The sequence below is a fragment of the Kogia breviceps genome, chromosome 17, assembly GCF_026419965.1.
Source record: "Kogia breviceps isolate mKogBre1 chromosome 17, mKogBre1 haplotype 1, whole genome shotgun sequence".
NCBI lineage: Eukaryota > Metazoa > Chordata > Mammalia > Artiodactyla > Physeteridae > Kogia > Kogia breviceps.
This window is the reverse complement of record NC_081326.1, coordinates 20,350,860-20,363,756: the sequence shown is the minus strand read 5'-3', so window position 1 is coordinate 20,363,756 and position 12,897 is coordinate 20,350,860.

The window sequence follows — 12,897 nt, the reverse complement described above, 5'->3', positions numbered from 1 at the left end:
ATACACCTTAATTGTAAGTGAGTCTTAAACCTCCATGAAACCATTTTTGTTATATTTCATTTTGCTATAACACTTTCCATTTTATTATGCAGAAATGTTATAATTAAATACAGTGTTCAATAAATATCACATAAACTTAGTAGTAAGAAAATGTGGAACAGCAGTTTGAATATTTTCCTATACATATTCTGTATCTCTCCCTCTGTATACATTGCTATTTCCAACATGCTAGACTATTACCTCTTTAATGAACTATTCAAAAGTTTAATTTCTTTCTCTCACTTTCTCACTTTCCTCTCTCTTTTTTAGTCTCTGTACTTTGACAACTTCTCTATGCTTCTCAGGAATCTTCATTGTTTGCCTGGAATCAACACAATAAAACCCATACTCCTTAATTTGTCAATAAAATTTCTATCAATTTGTCATAATTTATTGTCTAGGTTAAAGTATTATATATTTTACATCTTCTATTTCAAGTAGGTGTGTGTGTGTGTGTATTTGTGTGAGTGTGTGTTTTAATCATTCCTGGATAACAGTTTTGCATTTTTCAGTCCATCACATTGTTTACATGATCCCAAATGTTTGCAATGTCTTCCTTTTACTCTTTATCTAATTAAATTCTATTCATCCCTTGTGTTGGTCAAAGTAACTCCTATCCCTCAGGTAAAGTCCACTGGGTCAGGTGGTTCAGGTAACTCTCTTCTGTCTTGTAGCTGTGCCATTTGGAGGAATGTGTGACTTCCAAGGCTATGAGGCAGAAGATAATAAGGGAGGAGATTCACTGACATTGCAGGAGAGCAAATCTCTGCCACCCCAAAATGTACATGAGGATTATTTTGGGTTGGTTGTTTCTAAGGAAAAAAAAAAAAACAAACACTCAGTAAGAGCTTTTACTTCCTCCCTCTTAACTGCCTACAAGAATTTAGACTGTGACCTATCCCAGGAAGAGTGCTATCACCAGCACTAACTACAAAGGTGTGGTAGACTAGGGGAAATTTAGCAAGACCTGTTTGAATAAAGACATCTCTGCATCTCATTGTATCTGCCTAGCATGGAAAACCTTTATTTACTAAACATTTGTTTTTCCCATCTTTCTGTAAATTGTTTTCCTCCCTTTTGTAGTCCCAAATTCCTACCCCCTTTTCTTTCTCTCAGATGGTGTATAAACTTCAATTGCCTAACTTGTCCTTGAGTCTCATTTTTTCTTTTGAGGCCCCACATGTATGTAATTAAATTCAATTTTCTCCTGTTAATTTGTCTCCTGTCAATTTAATTCTTAGACTAGCCAGAAGAATCTAGAAGGGTGGAGGACAAATTATTCTTCACTGACAACACCTAATTGCCCTCACCTAGAAAAGATACAGTTCACTTGCTTTTATAGCCTTCTGGCATGGTTACATGGTTTCAACCTAACTGAATAGCAGGCTAGAAAAAATAGGAGAACACATGGAATATTTGTTTTAGTCAATTCTATTAACACAGACACAATCCATTTCTACTGTAGAAGCTTAACCCTCCACCTCCTCCAAAGCAATCTTTCTCTCCTCTGAAAGTCTACACCAATTTTCTATAATATTTCCCAGCCTGATTATAATGAATAGCTTTGCAGCATCTTCTCTACCATCTTTCTGACTGAGACAATTTTTCCAAAATTTATTTTCTCTCCTGAATTAAATTGTAAGCTTGTTGAGGGCAGGATCTGAGAGTGCTTAGCAAGATGCTTTATATATAGTGGAAGCTCAACCAGTAGTTCTTGCTAATTTCACATTCAAACAGTTTTAGTTAATGGAGAAACATCTAATGAAACAAGACACCATTGCACTGCAGGCTTCTTTGGTTGAAGGACAAATTCATCTGAAAAGGATTTTTTAAAGGGGCAGGTCACATGATGTGTCACTGCTCTTCTGAATTCCTCTATACTCTCAAGACAATGTTGAATCCTCCTAAAGTTGCTAATATCACTGTGACTGGTGACAATAACAACAATTTTCAGTGGTAACGTATGGTTTCCAAAAAGTTAAATAATTTGATTACTCTGATTCTCAAAACAATCCAAAAGAAAGCAAAGATGTTATCATAAAGTACATCACTTGAAGGAGGAAACTGAGGTTGAAAGTAATTATGGAGCTCGTACAATTATATGAATTTAGCATTGACAAAGACCTTAAAGATGTTCTAATCCAGCAGTTTCATTTACAGTTGAGGAAATCGCAGTCCAACTAGGTTAAGTGGCTTGTGCAAGGTCCCGCAGAGAATGAATGGATACAGCAAAATCAGAGCTCCTCAAGTCCAGTGATATTTAAGCTGCACTATTCTGTCTTTTGTTTAATTAAGCACAACCCAAAATATGCATTGTTTTAAAAAGTTATTTAAAACAGCACCTACCTGAAATGGACTAAATGTCAAAAGGACTTTATAAGTCATACGTTTTTAATGTCTTTTACTTCTCTTCATTAAATGGGAAAAAAAGGAGCGAGCGAGAGAGAGCTCTCTTAGGTAAGAGTGTTCAGTGTAAATCTTGAACCTTAATTATATTTGATTTTCAGTTGGGTATGCAGCAAGTATATGAAGTTAACTGTAAGCTTAAATTTTACTCAATGCATTGACAAAGCTGGCAAGTATAGCTAATAGAAATACAACATGAGATATTTAGAACTCTTCTTAATGTAGAATTGATGGAACCACATTTGGTTTCCAAAATATTTCATAGTATTTATTTTAAACTAGTAACTGCAATTCGACTATGAATTATTTCTGCCATTATTTTAAAACTAGAATACTGTTGATAATTTTTAATATTAACACTCTCTATGCCCTAGATTCTGTAAGAAACAAATAAAATATGCAGTTCTGTTGCCAGGACAGTTTCATTTGCATTTCATTACACTTTTAACCCTCAGTTTTTATTCTTTTAGAGGCTATTATAAGGACTGGTAATCATACCTTATATATTATAAACAACACTTGGGTCATCAAAGAGATCATGTGGTCCATTCCTCTGATTCTGAGCATGACAACCTTAGATCATTCAAAACTACACTTACTTCTCTAATTTTTCAAGATATCAGGTGTGAAGATCAAGTCAGTCAAATGAAAAGAAAAAGTATATTTCCTTGGAAGCAAATATGTAACAGAAATTGAGTTATCTCTTGTGAGGAATAAAATAATTTGCATTTGGTCTCAAGGTCACAATCAAAGGATAATAGAAAAACACAATACAAGATGTAAAATTTTAATAAAGCAATAGTGACATCATAAAGTGATATTCGATTTATTCTCATATGATTGATTCAGGCAGTATGTACTGGTCGAGTTCAGAGAAGGGAGAAATACATCCATTCAATAGAAATTCTCTCTTGCTGTAACTAAAGGCAATTTTATTTGACTTAGTCTTTTGTGATCACCAGAACTGGCAAGTTACAAGTCTGCTTCTTTTTTTTTTTTTAAGTCTTTATATTTGCAACATTACCCATAACTTCTTATCTGTCTATGAAACTTTTCCTCTAGAGTTCAGCTGAGTATCTGTTAAATAATCTATAATTATTGAAAATTATGCTTTAAGTCAATTTTCATGATATATCAAACTCTAAACTAGTGGAAAGCTTATATCTTATTCCCCATGTGCATACAGCATAGTTAAATCCATGTCATCACCTCTTATTACTTCCAAATCAGTCTGGTCTTATTTGAGTCCAGGTAGGCCTTTGTCACCTGAAATATACACCATATTTTCTTGAAATAGTATGTACTCTGATCCCATTACTATATCTTTTTTTGAAAGCAGCTTGATTCAATTCTGCTCAAATAAATTAATATTGCCATTGCGAATAACTCACTTGGTGGGAACAAAAATGTTCATGTGTCAAGGTGATTAGAAAAGAGGGTGAGGCACTGGGATAAGTGAGAGAGGCATTTTGGAATTAATCAATAAGAGTATAGTCACGTCATATCTCATATTTTACCCAAACAAAAGCACAGGGTATATGCAATGTATGCTTTTCCTTGGCTGTATTATTTTACTTTGCCCTGTAATTGATAAATCATTCCTTTAGTTAATTCTATTTCTAGACTACAAAATATTAGGTAGAATGTTCTTTTTGATTTGTTTTTTCTTGCAGCCTAAATTTCTCAATATACGTATTATTGTATCAGGAATAGAAATAATATATTGGGGGTCAAAAGCAGATATTAAAGACTACAGTGTAAAAGAAAAAAATTTTTTAGCTATAAGCTAAAATACAACACACACAAATCTGAAATACCCTTGAAATAATTTGAAGGGATTTTCTTCTCCAGTGATGAAATGCATATGGACTCAGTAATGTATGCCATTGTGTTCATGACTGGTAGATACAAAATGCCTATTCTTTTTCTAACTACTCCAAGTCGCTGTTATAATATAAAATTATCAGTATGTAATAACACAACCAAATCTTTTGTAGCATTCCTTCCTAGGTAAGCATATTGTTGGAGATTTTCTGTCAGTATACAAATACATGAGAGTGAAAGAGTGAAAAATGGTCTTCTCTACTCAAACTTTACTTCATGTTTATTGCACCTCTCAAAGAAGGAGGAGATCTGAGTACGGAAGAAAGAACAAGTAAAATAAAGCCATACAGAGTAGTAAATCTTATGTGCTTCATACTCACAGGTGCTGATATACTTTCTCCCCAGAGGAAATAGTACCTCTCTTGTGGACACCAAAGAATATAAACCCACCATTTATACAAGAGAAAACATAAACAAGCAAATATGATGTTAGTCTTTAGACAAATTTTTATTTCCACTAAATTATCCTCAATATTTTTAATTAACACTCAAAATGAGAAGGAGTGCAGAGAAACTGGAAGAAATTTAAACCTAGTCTACAGTTGATAGTATTTAATACTAATAGTCTGGTGCCAGCGCTCAATCATATGACTACATGCCAATAATTATGTCTTTTGCCCTATTCAAATCATTTCACTGAATGAGTTTCCTGGAAATCAAACTGGGTATAACAAATGCTTTCCCAGGAGATTAATCTGTATTTGTTCCTGGGAAACAACAGAACAATTGTTGATGAAAAATCAGAACCTGAGCCACCCAACCTCACCTATATTGATACTGAGCCATGTTCATATATACTCTATATTTCCAATGTGTTATAGAGTCACCTATAATAATGGGTCATTCACTCATTCAGCCAAGAGTTAAATAGCATTCTTTTAATGCCAATCACTATGCCAAATGATAAGCTTTCAAAGAAAACTGCAATCCAATGCAAATGTCAATTCCTTTCTTTGTATTTGCATAAAAACAGACTGAGGTTCAGACCCATTAAATCTATATGTTATTAATGGCTGCATGTCCACCACAGGAACAAATAGCAGTGACGTTAGGAAGAAATGCTATACTTATCACAAAAGCATGTGTTTGTTTAAATAAATACTACTTTGAGGGTATAAACATATTGTTTCATATTACTATTCCATGATCAGGATGAAGATTCCTTTTAAGTCAGGAGGGGAAAAAGGGGAACCAATGCAAAAACCCATGACTTCTCAGAGTTTAACAACTGATAATGTAATTGGACCAGAGGCTTTTGATGTATCACTTATATTCTTCTTGCGTCACGTCACCATCTTTCAGTGACATATTTGAGCACTGAGGATACAGACTGTGTACATGCGTGTGTGTTATATACACACAAAAGCTATAGAAATATAATTTATATGTATACATATATATACACACATATTTAAAAAAATATACTACATCTATAATTATTAAGAAGAAAATGGAAATAAGAGAGCAAAATGCTTGCTTTAAAAGTGTAAAACTTTTATAATGAACTCACATATCAGAAATTTCCACACATAGAGGTCATATATCGAAAGCGTATTGTCAGAACCATAAGCCTTACTGCCATTACTCTTAGAGCAACGAGCTTATGAGTCGTTTCATTGGGTTTCACTTTAAGAAGGAAAGAATATATGACTGTTGGGGTATGAAAGGTTTTGTCACCGTGACCACATTCTTGCAAGAAAAAAGTGAAGAAAGTTGAGCAAGTCTTCTTAGTCTAGAAATAAACTTCAGTGTGCCTTTCACCTTTCTAGACCGATAGAAAATTGCCCTCAGTTATCTGCATAATTTCCATTGATTCCAAGAAATATTTAATTGGATAGGAAAAATAAGAAGCTAATTTGTTCATCACATCTTTTGATATTAACTTTGATTCTTCAGGGGTTATTTCTTTTGCTACTTCTATGTGACCCCTTTTCATAATGTGACTCTGGTATAGTGAATGGCATAATTTGACATAGGCAAAACTAATCTTTTTTGGTAACTGGATTTTCTTATATTTGACAACAGAGATAGTGGCTTATTAAAAATCCTCATAATACACACACACACACACACACACACACACACACACACAAACATACTAACCTAGTTTTCCATATGCTTCTTTGAGTGATTGTTCCTGACCACATACACTGAATGACTGTGCTGATTAAATTCTGTGATCTTTTCTCCACATTTAATTCATCTTGTCAGGTATGGAAGACCAATGGCTTCATTTCAAAAAAGAAAAAAAAAAAAAAAAAAAAAGCCCACAGCGCTTTGTTCCTTGACCTTTAGTTCTGAGGAAAAAAGAAAAACACTGAAACACACCCATCTAAGTGGCAAACGTTTATAGCTAATTTCTATTTTATGAAGGAGAGTGAGACATTTTTAAGTTTTAAAAGGAGGCCATTTTTTGGAGTCAAGGCAGTGTTTCTCCTCTGCCTTGGACAACTGGTAGAGAAAGGGCCTTCCATGTATCTGTCGGATTCCCACACACAGCCTGTGAAGTTTCCCCGAGTCCAGGCTGGTTATCTCACAAATCTGTGCGAAGCTCCAGTGAATAATTTATACCAGCCAGGAGGTGACAAGTTAAACACGCCTATTTTGTCTAAAACGCTATGAAGGCATCAAGATGGAGGCAAGCTGCATGTGAGGGGAGCTCGGCTAATGGGAACCCCGGTCCGTCTAGAAGAGACGATGCTGCTATAAAGAAAATGAAATGTAATGAGATCCTCTTTCATGCATAATTCATAGGTGAAAACACGACTGCATAAAAAGCTATGGATTTTAACAAGGCAAGCCTGCAATCATGCACATTATCTTCCCAGAGGAACTTTATATATACTATTGGTCAAAAAGGAGAGGATTCTGAATACCAGTACAAAATAAAGCTGACGGGTTTTCAAGTGCAGCAGAACGTACTTTAATGTACAATGCCCTGTAAAAGAAACAATTTCTATTTACACCCCAAAAGTACTGCTTAGCCAAAATTTACCTTAAAATATTTGCTATTTCTTCTTTAAATGGAAAAAAAAATTAAAATAAAGGAAAGAAACAACCCAGAGAAGGAGAGAATAGAAGATTCACGTGGATAAACAACGAAAACACACCAGCTGTGTTTCTTGAATGTTGCGGGGTTAGGTAAAACTGGACTTAGCAGGCATTTTACCTCCGCCGGCAACAAACGTTTAGGTAGAAACGTAGGCAATGAAGAAGTTTTAAAGATGATGACATGTTAGCTCTTGTCAAGGTAAAATTTAATTTGGATGTGTTGTCAGAACAAACTTTGTAATTCAGTTTTCAAGACCAGTTTTGGAGCTAACACATGCCTGATTTGAAATGGTGTTTAACGCATGGGACCCTTCGCTGAAGGATTAAAGAAGAATGTTGATTAAACTTGGGATGCCTTACATTTATCACCATCAAACCCTAAAGACGCCTTAGCTTGAAAGAATTGGCGGGATGGAGGCTGGAGGTGGAGACAGTCCTTTGATTGTCCACGCTTAGAAAGTACATAGGAATAGAGGGCATACAAGTGAAGCACTCAGAGGTGTCTGTGAAACATACAAGCTAGAGAGCTGTGCAGGCTTGTTTGCTTGGCTTATGCTATGTAATAGCGATATTTGAAAGAAAAGCAAAGTAGATACATGGCATCCAGTTACAGTTTTGTGGCTCTGATATTTGACTGAAGAAAGCAGTAAATGTTGAAAAAGCTTGACATAGCAATATCAAAGTGATTGTCTGTCTACCGTGGGATTTTTTTTAAGGTTCATAAGAAGCAGAGATATGCTATAAAGAACAGTGGGTTGAAGTGGCTTAAATGCCAAATAAATCTATTCCTCTTAAACAAAACTGTTTTATTAAACTCCATTTGATGTTATTCAGTTGTGCTTCAGGTTTTGACATTATTTGAAAAATGTAAGCTTTGGGAGATAATGATTTAATTTCTTAATTTGGAATCATAGCTTTTGTGACTTAGTAGCAGAACAAAACCTACCCGCCACTGGAGCTGGTCACAAAGGGAGTCCTTCCAGGATTCTAGGGTTTTAGTGTATCCAGGTTCCAGTGATACATTTGGAACCTAAGGTTTACCACTGCATTATGTTTAACTATTCACTTTAATGCTACTCTGATATATTCCTGGCACTGTTTTGCTTTTCAAAGATGTTTACAACCCACTGCCCCCTACACAGCCTCAGTGACATGAGGTTATCTCTCCAAGGCATCCAGAGCTAACCAGCTAATCACACCTGTTTGTACCTCACATCAGAGTTTAATACTCCACTGCTTGCTTTCCTTCCTTTCTTCCTTGCTTGCTTTCTTCCTCCCTCCCTCCCTCCCTCCCTTCCTCCCTCCCTCCCTCCCACCCTTCCTTCCTTCTTTCTTTTCTGTCATACAAACACACACACAGAGTGACTTATCTCTGCTTTTAATAAATCCATATTGGTAGTGCGGCTGGGAGAAGACCGTTCAGGGTGACAGTATCTATTCCTGACTCTGCTGGAAGGTGAGAGGAGGCGATCACATCTGTTTCCTCTACCTGACAGCTGTGCACTCCTCCACCTCTTCCTGCCAGCTCAGCACACTGCTGAGAAGTTTGCTATATTGAAGGATCAATTTTCAAGCACAGAAAGAATTTGTTTGCTTGTACACCTGTGCTCTAAAGGAAGTTTTCCTATTGCTTATGCCAGTTGAATGACTTGCTGAATTCTTTAGCATATATAAAAATGCAAAGTGCCTGAAATGGGAATGAAATGATAACATTATTAGAATTCTCTCTTGGGGTCAGATGAGACAGACGGTTGCATTAGGAAGATGCTGGGAATAGCTTCTCTAGTCTAAGTTTGTTTGCTATTTGTTTCCCTTTCTGTGAAAGCAATGCACCTATTCAATATCCTACAGGACACAAAGCACATTTAAAATAGAGAGGGGGCAGGCTGCGACATGAATATTAAAGCTCCCACTGACTGAGCTTCATGCACAAGCGTTGGTAAAGGCCATCGTAGGTCTCCTGGGTTCCACGTTTCTCCTGAACCCTTCTGCATTCAGGAAACCTCGTGAAAACAAGTCATATGTGTAGGAAGATGCAATCCCCAGATCAAGTGAATTTGCTTTTCTCACTCATTCAAATAAAATCAGACTATATCATCATTTGCTTAAATTCTTCACATGTTCTGTTACGAAGCTTAAAACATATGTGTCTCTTTTGGGGTTTGGCCTCTGCCTCTCTCTCCAAGTTTATTTCCCACCACTCTGCTTCAGCCACTCTGGATTCCATGGTAGTAAAGAAGTTGATGGGGTCTAGAAGCAAGAATGAAAAAGTTGGCTTTTAAGGTAAGAACTGTACTTGCTCCATTGCAATGAGGAAAAGGTGTACAGACACAGATAGGAAGAAAATAGGGAATTCTCCTTTAATGATGTATTTTTTGATGAGTGATACGAGATAAAGGAAATTTTTCGGAAGGAATTCAGATTTCAGGTTTTCTTGTAAAATGACCTGGAGAAATTAGTGTCATTCTATGCATCTAGAAAAGCAAATGATGATAACTAGAAACCAGCATGGGTTCACTAAGAATAACAATGTGGGGAAAATTTTCTTTCTTTCTAGACAGTGTTATTAGATGAGGATATTAGGGTATAATAATAACATTTGACAAGGTCTCTTGTGATGAAAAACCTTGACTCCATGCTTATAAATTTGATAGACTGGAAGCACGAAAAATGATTTTGCCCAAAGATGCCACAACCATTAAGCAACCTAGAAGGAGGAATCTGGTTGTGAGTCACAGGGCTTTCTACTCCTACATTTTGCTCACAATGTATAAACAATTAGGATGAAAAAAAGCAAGACACTTTTGGCAGATTGGTGGGTAACTTGAAGATGGGAAGGAGAATGGATAATTTGCGTGCAGAATTTTTTTTTTTTTCAAATCATGGCAAGCAGAAGCATGTGCTTGATTCTCGAAATCCTTAATATGTTGTGTTTCCTTTTCTTTGAAAAGCTGTAAAGATTGAATTGAAATCCATGATTTAAATAAAACTAGGTTTGGGATGGAACTGGATACAAGTTCTGAATGAGTGAGAATGCAGGGAGATGGTATCTATCTAGTTCTCAAAGTGATTGAAGGTGAGAAGAGATGATCCACGTAACATCTTTATTGGAGTATACTTGCTTTACAATGGTGTGTTAGTTTCTGCTGTACAACAAAGTGAATCAGCTATACGTATACATATATCCCCATATCTCCTCCCTCTTGCGCCTCCCTCCCTCCCACCCTCCCTATCGCACCCCTCTAGGTGGTCACAAAGCACCGAGCTGATCTCCCTGTGCTATGTGGCTGCTTCTCACTAGCTATCTATTTTACATTTGGTAGTTTATATATGTCCATGCCACTCTCTCACTTCATCCCCGCTTGCCCTTCCCCCTTCCTGTGTCCTCAAGTCCATTCTCTACGTCTGTGTCTTTATTCCTGTCCTGTCCCTGGGTTCATCAGAACAATTTATTTAATTTTTTTTTAGATTCCATATATATATGCGTTAGCATACAGTACTTGTTTTTCTCTTTCTGACTTACTTCACTCTGTATGATAGAGGTGGTCCATCCACCTCACTACAAATAATTCAATTTCATTTCTCTTTATGGCTGAGTAATATTCTATTGTATGTATGTGCCACATCTTCTTTATCCATTCATCTATCGATGGACACTTATGTTGCTTCCATGTCCTGCTATTGTAAATAGAGCTGCAATGAACATTGTGGTACATGACTCTTTTTGAATTATGGTTTTCTCAGGGTATATGCCCAGTAATGGGATTGTTGGGTCGTATGGTAGTTCTATTTTTAGATTTTTAAGGAACCTCCATACTGTTCTCCATAGTGGCTGTATCAATTTACATTCCCACCAACAGTGCAAGAGCGTTCCCTTTTCTCCACACCCTCTCCAGCGTTCATTTTTTTAAGATTTTTTGATGATGACCATTCTGACCCGTGTGAGGTGATACCTCTTTGTGGTTTTGATTTGCATTTCTCTAATGATTAGTGATGTTGAGCATCCTTTCATGTGTTTGTTGGCAATCTGTATATCTTCTTTGGAGAAATGTCTATTTAGGTCTTCCACCCTTTATCCTGATTCTTTTTAGGTTCATATTTCCAATCACTTCCTGTTTCTCTCCTCTGATTTAATTCTATCCTGGAAGCCAGGATCATCCAACATACGGACTGCAGTGTCTCCACTTTTTAGATTAATTTTTCTCCTAATAGGATCTAACTTCTTGGCCCTAAGGAATGTGACATATTTGGTCTCAACATTGAGATCCTTTGCCACAAATAGACTCTTATAATGAAATAATGTAGAAGGGTGTGTATTTAAAACTTTATTCAATTCAAAAGGCAAGCTTCTGTCAATGGACTCTGTGCTGAGAAGTTTGCAAGTCAGGTTCACTGCAAGAGGTAATATGAAAAGTTTTAAAGCTTCTGAATTTTTTTGGTAACTGTGCTTTTAACTGTTACCAATATTTGAATTAAGACGAACCAGTGGATGGGCATTTGGTTTATTTAAATATGTAAGATGACTAGTTCCTGGAAACCAACTCATATTTACTTAGCTGCTTCCTCACATCAAGGGCTTTATACTTTCTTCCTCATGTAACAAAATGCTTAAACAAGCTGAATTATAATCTGTGAAGAAAAAAACAGGGGCATTGTAGATTGTTCAAGGAGGAGTAAGAATTCCGGTTTCAAAATGCACTGATTTCATGAGAATATGAGACCCGCACTCATTCGCTGTGGCTGAATGAGTTAAATGGAATCTCTTACTTTTAAAAATTGCAGAATTGTTTGCTGAGAAATAAAGAGTTTGAGAAGAAATTTTGGAGAATTTTATAACTATGGTTAAGTCCTCTTGTCTGTTTTCCTTCTAAATTATCTTAATGTTATACAATTAAAAAAAGAAAACCTTCCATTCTTATGGAATTAACATATGTTTCTGGTAACGTATGCATTTGAACTAGTTTCTACATAGTATACTAAATTTTAGAAGAGCCACAACGTTTATATATCTACAAACGAAAAATGTCTATCAGCAGGTGATGGGTAAACAAATTTTGTTATATAAGTATAATGGAATGCTACTTGCTGAAGAAAAGGAATAAACTACTAATAAATACAACAACATAGGTGAACCTAAACAAGAATAGCTGAGTGAAAGAGGCTAGACACAGAAGAGTATACACTATGATTTCATTTGTATGAGTGTCTAGAACATGATCTCGATTATGTTGGTGGTCACACCGGTGTGTAAATGTGTTAAAACACATGTAACTGTATATTTGAAATTGATGCAGTTTATTCTATGTAAATTATACCTCAGTAAAGTTGTTTTAAGAAACAAAACATACAAAACAAAAAAGCTTATATATATGGATCTCTGATCAGCTGGTCCACCATGAAAATATGTGGACTCCTCTTCTTTAAAATACCAAGATAAAATTTGTGAATTTGTTGAAAATTTCTCCTCCCTAAGTACAAAAGTATCTGCAGCCTGCAGTTCAACCAGAGCTTAACTCG